The sequence below is a fragment of the Otolemur garnettii genome, unplaced genomic scaffold (assembly GCF_000181295.1).
Source record: "Otolemur garnettii isolate 467f Iridium unplaced genomic scaffold, OtoGar3 scaffold00034, whole genome shotgun sequence".
Classification (NCBI taxonomy): Eukaryota; Metazoa; Chordata; class Mammalia; order Primates; family Galagidae; genus Otolemur; species Otolemur garnettii.
Genome location: NW_003852429.1, coordinates 411,986 through 421,853, shown reverse-complemented (window position 1 = coordinate 421,853; position 9,868 = coordinate 411,986). Strand labels below are relative to the sequence as shown.

At 35.8% G+C, this 9,868-nt stretch overlaps 1 pseudogene; it reads left to right on the top strand.

Moving 5' to 3' along the window:
- Positions 1 to 8,430: 8,430 nt before the first annotated feature.
- Positions 8,431 to 9,300, top strand: LOC100953141 (annotated as a pseudogene).
- The last annotated feature ends 568 nt before the right edge of the window (positions 9,301 to 9,868 follow it).

The following is a 9,868-nucleotide window of genomic DNA, read 5'->3' as shown; positions in this document are numbered from 1 at the left end:
GCTATTTTTTGGTTGCAGCTGTCATTGTTGTTTGGCGGGTCCGGGCTGGGGATTTGAACCCGCCACCTTAGGTGTACATGGCTGGCGCCTTAGCCTGTTGAGCTATAGGCGCCGAGCCTTCTATTTAAATTTTTAATAAAATATTTTATCTTTTCAGTTTTGGAAATGTATTTTTCCTTGAAACATTGTTTTCTCCTATTTTAACATAAATTTTCTGGTTTTCTCACTGTGTAAGGGACTCAATGTCAATATCACAATCTCAGAGAGGCATTATCCTGATCACTTTATTTACAAAAGTATACTATCTCTAGCACAGTCACATTCCAGAGTATTTTCATATTTTACACTTATTAATATTATTTGTAGCCACCTCTTACTATATTAAGTATTTTTTGTTTTTTACTTTCATCCAACAAATTGTAAGTTATATATAGCTAATGGTCAATTATGCTAATGGTCAAAATATGCATAATGGTCATTTGAGTAAATGAATAAATAAGCTTAGAAACTTCCAATAATTTTTATAATTATAATTATTTTGCTCTTATTCACTGCCAAAAACAAGTGCAAATGAAGAAATTCTTGTCCATAAAAAGAGTAAGTTTATTTTTCAAATGAAGTCTTCTTCAGATCAAAAAGTTTTGTTTAGTTGTCCCTAAGAAATTTGCATAGCCAGTAGATAGTACAATACTCCTCAGCACCCCCACCAAAGAGATTCAATAATCTGCCAAAACCTTGATGTCCTCTGACAAAACTTTGTTTTTCCACGGTAAAATCTACTCCCCTGGCTCCAGAATCAATGAAGATCTCTCTTGCACTCTTATCTAGAAAACTAATTGACAAGCATAAATTTCATTTTTTTTTTTTAAAAAAGATTTATTTGTTGATTTTTTTTTTTTTTTTTCAGTTTTGGCTGCGAACAGGTTTGAACCCACCACCCGCGGTATATGGCACCAGCACCTTACTCCTTGAGCCACAGGCGCTGCCCTATTTGTTGAATTTTTTTTCTCAAGAAATTGAAAAAAAAGGAGAGGCACTTCATATGTTTTTTGGCCATCTTTCTCATTGCTTTTTAGACTACTATGTTTTATTAGAACCTTTTTAGAATTTTTTAAACATATTCATATGTATTTTCCATATTCCTATTGCTATAATTTATTAAAATATATATCACCAAAAATCAATAGTTTACATGTTATTTCGATAAAAAAAAAAAATTAGTATCATCCCAGAAAACTTTGTAAAAGACATCCAATGCAATGTTCTTATTATACAGAGGCAGATTTTGAAGGCTGAGAAAGGTTAAGGGATTATTGCTAGATCATGGCATATATGAAATTATAAAACAAGACATCTTTTTCCAAGCCTTGCACTCTACTCAATGAACCAAGTTGAAACATAGTAAAATAATTTGACTATACATGGAAAATTAGCAATATGGAGGTATTGTTGTTTTGGATTTTTAAATAAATATTTTTGAAGTCAGTTAAATAGAGGCATTATTTTATGAAAATGCAATTTTGATACTTTTACGTTTGAATGTTTCTTAAATTAAAACATTACCAAAGACTATGTGGCCATTATTTCAGAAACACATTCCTGTGTGTTCCTGTGTGTATACACTCTCTCAGAGTGACACTTCAAATGCGTTGTTATTTATAACATTCAGATTTTTCAAAACACATAGCTTATCTCACTTTGTCAAAGTTGAGCTACTGCGTACCTATTTCATTATTTTAATCTGTCATTTTATGTCTAACTTCTTAGCTCTTTAATCATTCTTCTGCATTGTCTTCAAAGCCCTTTTCATTTGTCAGCATTTTTATGACACTGAAGTGTCTCAAGCTGAAAACAATACTACAGGTGTTTGACCTTATCAGCTTTTTTTGTTTATTGCCTGCTTTTTCACTTGTCACAAAAATACTATCGAGCCTCATCTGACAAGGCTTTTCAATGTGTGTGATGTTATCACTTTAATAAATGCATGAGCTCTGTTTCTTCATAAAATATGTAATTATAGCAAACATAACTTTAAAACTTATTATTTCACTTACTATTATGTAAATTTGTGACATTTCATGTAGTACTTAGTTTTTTGCTTGAGTCTATGTAAGCTGACTACTCTCAGTCAACAGTTAATATCAAATTCTGCAAATTACAGTGCTGCAAGGTTACTCAGATTTTTCTAAAAGTAAAAGTATAATTGACACTTTGGAGTTTGAAACTAATTGGCTTTAAAAGTTGGAGCTTTTGTACAAGGAATAAATATGAGTGCCGCTAATTAAGTCTTTAAATGCTATTCAGAACTGACGAATTAGCAGTTGTTAAACACTTCAGTGCTGGATAAGAAAAGTAGGAAGAAAAATGAAATAACTTTTGCAACCCCTGTCAGAGAATGAGATGTGAGAATTAGCCAGTTGGAAGTTTGAAAATTTTGTCCCTTAAGTGGAGAAAGAGAAGGAGAAGAGAAAGAGAAGAAACTGAGGAGGAGGAGGATGAAGAAGACTACTAAGAAAACTAGATTTTCTCATCTCTAAAGTGAAAGAAGAGGAGCATCCCCCAGGAAGTCATGAACAGCCATTATGTAGGAGGTCACTAAAGCTATGGGGATGTTTCAGGAAGCACAGGACTAGCAATTACTTTTTTAAAATAGGTTTTGGAATAAGAAGAAATGGCATGCTTTGATAGAAAGTGTGCCTTGGCTTGGTGCCTGTAGCTCAGCAGCCAGAGCCCCAGCTACATACACCAGAGTTGGGGGATTTGAATCCAGCCTGGGCTTGCCAAACAATGAAAACTACAACCAAAAAATAGCCAGGCCAATTGTGGTGAGCGCTGTAGTCCCAGCTACTTGGGAGGCTGAGGCAAGAGAATTGCTTGAGTCCAGGAGTTTGAGATTGATGCAAGATGTAATGTCACAGCACTCTACTCAGGGTGAAAGCTTAAGACTCTGTATCAAAAAACAAATAGTGTGCGTAGAAACTCCTGGTAGGCACGTGAGAGCATATAAAGCTCTGAAAATTATAACAAATGCGGTAGAACCGATTTGGTTGACGCACAATGCAAAAAACAGCCTGCCTGTGTTGAGAGAAGTGTATACAAAAAGAAGAGGGTTGTCTATGACTGGTAGGAAGGTGGGTGTCCTCTGGTGGGGGTCCATCATCGGTTGACTAAAAAGAAAGTTTCCCTGTCAGGTACTGCAGCTTAAAACAGGCATTTAAGCTTCCATGTACCAAGCAATGCTCCTCTCCCATTTTTCCCCTGACATCTGCTTTGGTAATCTTATTGGGGTCAGTTAGTAAATTTCAGTGTCAGGCCTTCCTCTCTGTCAGGCCCTTCTACCTAGAAAATACTTCCCATTAGGAAGGAGAATTCCCTTAGCACTATACCCCTGGAAATGGACTTAACTTCCTAGGGCAACTCAAGATCCATAGTAGTTGGGAGAATCTATGAACATTTGACATCAGCAGAAGTGAAAACTTTATTTTGAAGCCACAGGAGATGGGAGGATGTCTGTGTAACCTCATCGTGGTTATCCAGCCTCATGTGTGTTTTCTTCTCACTCTTTTCCTTCTTTTACTTTTTCCTCTTATTACCCTCTTCACTTTGAATTACCTTATCTCTCTGCTTAGGTGTTGAAGTGTCCTTTAGATATAAGGCCAAAAGGAAGAGAAGGATAAAGAGTGAGAAGGGAGAAAGCAAAGAAAAAGATAAAGAAAAAAAGAAAAAAGTGGGGGAGTGTAAAGAAAAAATTGAATAAAGGAGAGAAGACAAACAGAAGGGAAGAAAGAGAGAGACAGGAGAAATAGCACTGTTCAGAATGGTCCTTTGACCCACACCTGCAATTCCAGGACCATGGATGGCTGGGTTGGGTGGTTCCCTTGAGTTCAGGAGTTTTTACCAGCCCATGTAAAAGCAAGACTCCATCTCTACCAAATATTAAAAAAAAACAGGAGTATGTCACAGTGGGGACCAACCAACCCATCTTTCCAAAGGTCAGAGCAAGAAGGACACCCTAGAACATGAGCATAAAGGCCTCTTAGAGTCAAGCCAATGTCATGACTACCCAGCCAAGGATGCAGAATGAGGCTCTGTCCCATACCTAGAGTACAAAAATGAAATAGAATAAAGCAAATTAAATAGAATTAAAAAATAAAAATATATAAAATGAAAAATAAGTTTATATAAGATGAAGTAAAAAGGGATACCTTAGTTGCATGAGAAATCTGTGGGAAAGATGAGAAAAATAGAAAAATCTCTATCTAAGAAAGAAAAAAGGAGACAAATAAAAAGGAATGAAAATATCAAAAGGATCAAAACACTGTAGCAGAAATGGAGGAGCCCTTGCTATTGAAGAAAGTAAAAACAAACGAACAAAAAAAAAAAAAAAAAGAAATACAACCAAATGAATAAATACAAACAAAAAAATGTTGGAGAAAATGGAGAAAAGAAAACAATTATGTGTGTGTGTGTGTGTGTGTGTGTGTGTGTGTGTGTACACACACATATATAGCAATATATTGGTTGGACACCACATAGCACTGTGGTGTTAGGATATGCAGAACATACATCCTTGTATTGCTATGTAAGATGGGGGCCAAAAGCCACTATCTAATTGCTAAGGAGACCCATTCCTATCTTCCTGATTTTTTTTTATTATATCATAACTGTCTACATTAATGCATTTATGGGGTACAATATGCTGATTTTATATACAATTTGGAATGGTTACATCAAACTGGTTAACATAGCCTTCACCTCACATACTTAATTGTTGTGTTAAGACATTTATGCTCTACTCTTAAGAGATTTGACATGTACCCTTGCAATATGCACCATAGATGAAGTCCCACTGATTACCACCCCCTCTACCCAGCTTCCACCCTCCCCTCCTCTCTTTCCCTCCTTCATTGTGAGCTATGATGTCACAGCACTCTACCCAGGATGGCAAAGTGAGACTCTGTTTAAAAAAAAAAAAGAAAAGAAAGAAAGAAAAACTGCATATCCAAATACAGAAGAAGGAAAATAGAGCCACATCTCTCTCATATATATAGAAATCAAATCAAAATGGATCAAAGATTCTAAACCAGTGGTTCTCAACCTTCCTAATGCCTCCTAATGCAGTGACCCTTTAATACAGTTTCTAATGTTGTGGTGACCCCCGACCATGAAATTATTTTCATTATACTTCATAACTGTAATTTTACTACTGTTATGAATCATAATGTAAATATCTGATATGTAGGATGTATTTTCATTGTTCCAGAAGGGTTGCAATCCACAGGTTGAGAACCGCTGTTCTAAACTAATACATGAAACTATGAAACCACTAAAGTGGAACATTTGAGAAATGTTTCAGGACAGTGGTCTGGGGAAGGACGTCTCGAGTGATACTGCCAAAGCATATGCAACCACAACAAAATTAAACAAATGAGATCACATCAAGCTAAAAACTTCTGCACAGCAATGAAACAATCAAGAAAGTGACAACACACACAATGGGAGAAAAGGTTTGCAAATCCCCCATCTGCAATGAATTAATTACTAAAATATGATACATAAAGAGCTCCATCAATTGCCATTAGGCTTTCTTCTCTCTTTTTGTACAACTGACCAGTATTCTTTCCTGAGAAGGGGCTACTGATCATGGAGTGGTTCTAATCAGTCTAAGGAAATGAACACAGAGGGGTTTTATGTTCTTTCTTCATCTTTTGACATGAAAGAGCCATGATTTCTGAACATGGACACAATAAAGAATCATAAAGCTTGATCACACAGGTGCATATTTTATCTTTCAGAAATACTCATGACTCCTCCTCTAGCTTATTAAATATGCATATTTTGCTACCCTGCTTGGTGTTTATTCCTTTTGCCCCCGTTCCTCGCTCAAAGTACAAGCTCTTGGCTTCTGCCCTGCAGAGGGTCATTCTGACAAGCTGGGAAGCAATAGCTTTGGGCAGAAACTTCATTTATGAGAAATAAAGCACTCCTTGCTATCTTTATGAATCTCATTATTTTCTTCAGTTTACATGTTAACCCAATTTTTCATCCATGAATTAAACATTATTTGCTCATGGTGTAAAATAATTTTATTGAATTTACTTTGCTGGTGTATAGTTGAAGACATTTGCATCTATATTCACAAGGATATTGGTCTATTGATTTTCCTTTTTGAGATGTCTGTGCTTTACTTAACTTCAGTCTTACTGTAATATTGGATGGACTTAAGGTGAGTTAGAAAGTAGTCCCTGTACAACTACATTTGTGGAGAGCTTGTTAAAGATTGGTGTGAATTTTCCTTTAGACATTTTATGGAGTTCGGATAGTGTGTCCCTGGACTCATGGGGACAATTTTGTGACTACTAATTTAATTCCTTTATTTTATAAGTGTTTTCAGATGTTCCATTTCTCTTTGTGTCAGAATTGATTGTATCTTTTACAAATTTGTCTATTTCATCTAAGTCATCCAATGTGTTGGCAAATTGTATTTTATAGTATTCCCTTGTAAGCTTTTATGCTTCTGAAAGGTAAATAGAAATCTCTCCTCTTTCATTCCTGATATGAGTTTAGCTAAAGACTTGTCAGATTTGTTGATCTTCTCGAGGAAACACTTGTTTGTTTCATTGATTTTTCTCTATTGTTTTTCTATTATCAATATTGCTTATTTCCCCACAGATTTTTATATTTCTTTCATTCTGCTTTCTATGGAGTTAGTTTGCTCTTGATTTCTTAGTTTCCTAAGATGAAAGGTTGGTTCCTTCACCTGTGGTCTTTCTTACTTTATAAGTAATGCACTTGTAAGTTTTCATCTGAATACTTCTTTTGCTACATCCCACAATTTTTAGCATATTGTGTTTTCATTTTAATTCATCTTAAATTTCTAATTCCCTTTGTAATATTTTATTGACCACTTTTATTTAGGAGAGCATTATTTGTGTGTGTGTTTGCAGGTTTTGTTTTTTTTTTTTTTTTTTGCCCAGAGCCAGGTTTGAACCTGCCACTTCTGATATATGGAGCCAGCGCCCTACTCCTTTGAGCCACAGGTGCCACCCAGGAGTGCATTATTTTTTACGTGTTTGTCAAATTTTGGATTTTATTTTACTTGATCAGGTAATACACTTTATATGATTTTTGTCCTGTTACTGTTGTTGAGACTTGATTTAGGCATACCATATGTTCTATTCTGGAAAATGATTGATGTGTACTTGAAGAGAATGTGTATTCTGTTCTTGGTAAGAGTTGTATTTAGTTCCAGTTGATTTATCCTGTTTTACAAGTCTCATATTTATTGCTGATCTTCTGTTGGAAGAAAAAATATCCAATGTACTCAACCCTTTTATGAAACTAATTTATAGCTATCGTAGGAAAATTGTAACCCAATTTTAGCCCAAGAATATGGGGAAAGGGGAAAGGGAGGGAAGGGGAGGGGGGAGGATGGGTGGAGGGAGGGTGATTGGTGGGATCACGCCTATGATTTATCCTTTAAGGGTACATGTGAATCTTACTAAATGCAGAATATAAATGTCTTAACACAACAACTAAGAAAATGACATGAAGGCTATGTTAACCAGTTGGATGAAAGTATTCCAAATTGTATATAGAAACAACGCATTATACCCCATGATAGTATTAATGTACACAGCTATGACTTATTAAAAAATAAAAAATAAAATAAAATAAAATGAAGTACTAATTAAAAAAAAAAGTGTCCCTAGTAGAAGGGATGCAATTTCATACTTTTCCTTAATCCATTTTTCCAAACTCTGTCTTTTGTTTGAAGATTATTTCATTTATATTTGATGTTATTGTCAATAAGATAGGATCTGCATATGTTATTTTCTTATTTGTTTCTTATACGTTGTATGTATTTTATTCCTAAATTCATCTCTCACTGACTTTTTTAAAGATAAATATATTTTTCTAGTATAACATTTGCATTAGTCAGTTTCAGCTGTCATTACAAAATACCAAAATATATATATACTTTCTTTAAAAGAATATATATATATAAAATCACCCTTTGTGTATATATATATATATATATATATGTATCTATCTACATATATATGTATGTATCTATCTACTTGCCAACCTATCTGCAATCTATCAATCACCTGTCTATCAAACCAAATCCACCTAATTTTTTTCAGTGGTTGCTTAAGGATTACCATTAACATAATTTGCCCAATCTGGTTTGCTTTAGTACTAGGCATTTCAATAGTATACACATTATTTCTTCTCCTATATAACTTTGATTCCACCACCTATATCTTTTTGTTTGTTTGATGTTTAAACGCTTGTTTTATTTTTATTTTTTGTAGTAAACAACAATGTATTGTTTATTTCAAAAAAGCTAGAGGAGACAGTTCCAGAATCAAAGCGGGTTCTAGGCTAGTCTTGTCCTGCAGTTGCGTGTCTCCTCTCTCTTTCAACATGACAGGTGCCACTGTGTCCTTCATCAAGGACTTCCTGGTAGGTGGAGTGGCCATGGCCATCTCTAAGACCACAGTAGAGCCTATCAAGCCAGTCAAGCAGGTGCAACATGCCAGCAAGCAAATTATTGTGGATAAGCAATACAAGGGCATTATAGACTGTGTGGTCCATATCCCCAAGGAGCAGGGAGTCCTGTCCTTCTGGAGTGGTAACCTGGCCAGTGTCATCCAATCCTTCCCAACCCGGGCTCTCAACTTTCCTCCAAAGACAAATACAAACAGATCTTCCTAGGTGGTGTGGACAAGAAGACCCAGTTTTGGCACTACTTTGCAGGGAATCTGGCATCAGGTGGTGCCACTGGGGCCAGATCCTTGCGTTTTGCTCGTACCCATTTAGCAGCTGATGTGGGTAAAGCTGGAGTGGAAAGGGAATTCAAAGGCCTTGGCAATTGCCTGGAAATCTACAAATCTGATGGGCTTACGGGCCTGTACCAAGGCTTTAACACGTCTGTCCAGGGTATTATTATCTACCAAGCTGCCTAATTTGGTATCTATGACACTGCAAAGGGAATGCTTCCAGATCCCAAGAGTACTCACATCATTGTCAGTTGGATGATTGCACAGTCACTGCCCTTGCTGGGTTGACTTCTATCCGTTTGACACTGTTCACCCATCACATGATGATGCAGTCAGGGCACAAAGGAACTGACATCATGTACACCGGCATAGTTGACTGCTAAGGAAGATCCTTCCTGATGAAGGAGGCAAAGCTTTTTTCAAGGGTGCATGGTCCAGTGTTCTCAGAGGCATGGGTGGTGCTTTTGTGCTTGTCTTATATGATGAAATCAAGAAGTACACATAAGTTATTTCCTAGTTTCCCCCATGAGAACTGGCATGTTATATTATATAACATATCATGAACATTCTTGACAGGCTCATGGCTGTCTATTTGTCAATGGTAACTATTTACTGGTTGAAAATGGGAAGCAATAATAGTCATCTGACCAGTTTTCTCTTAAAGCCATTTCCCTGATGATGATGGGACTCAATTATCTTTTTTATTTCAGTCACTCCTAATGAATAACAAATTTGGAAAAATAAAAATATCTAAAATAAAAAAAAAAGGTAGAGGAGAGGACTTTAGATGTTCTCAACATATTTTTGATTCTTTGGCATTTGTTTTGGGGTATATATATATAATTTTTTTAACATAGCCAATGTCCAGAGTTTTTTCGACCTTTTCTTTTGGAGTTCTTCTGATTTGGGGTTTTATATTTATGTCTTTAGTCCTCCCTGAGATAGATATTTATATGTGTTGAAGGCCAGGAATCTAGTTTCATTCTTCTGCATATGGCTATCCAATATTCCCAGCAACATTTGGTGACAACCTTGTCCTTTCCCCAATGTGTGTTTTAGTCTTTGTCAAATATCAGTTGGCT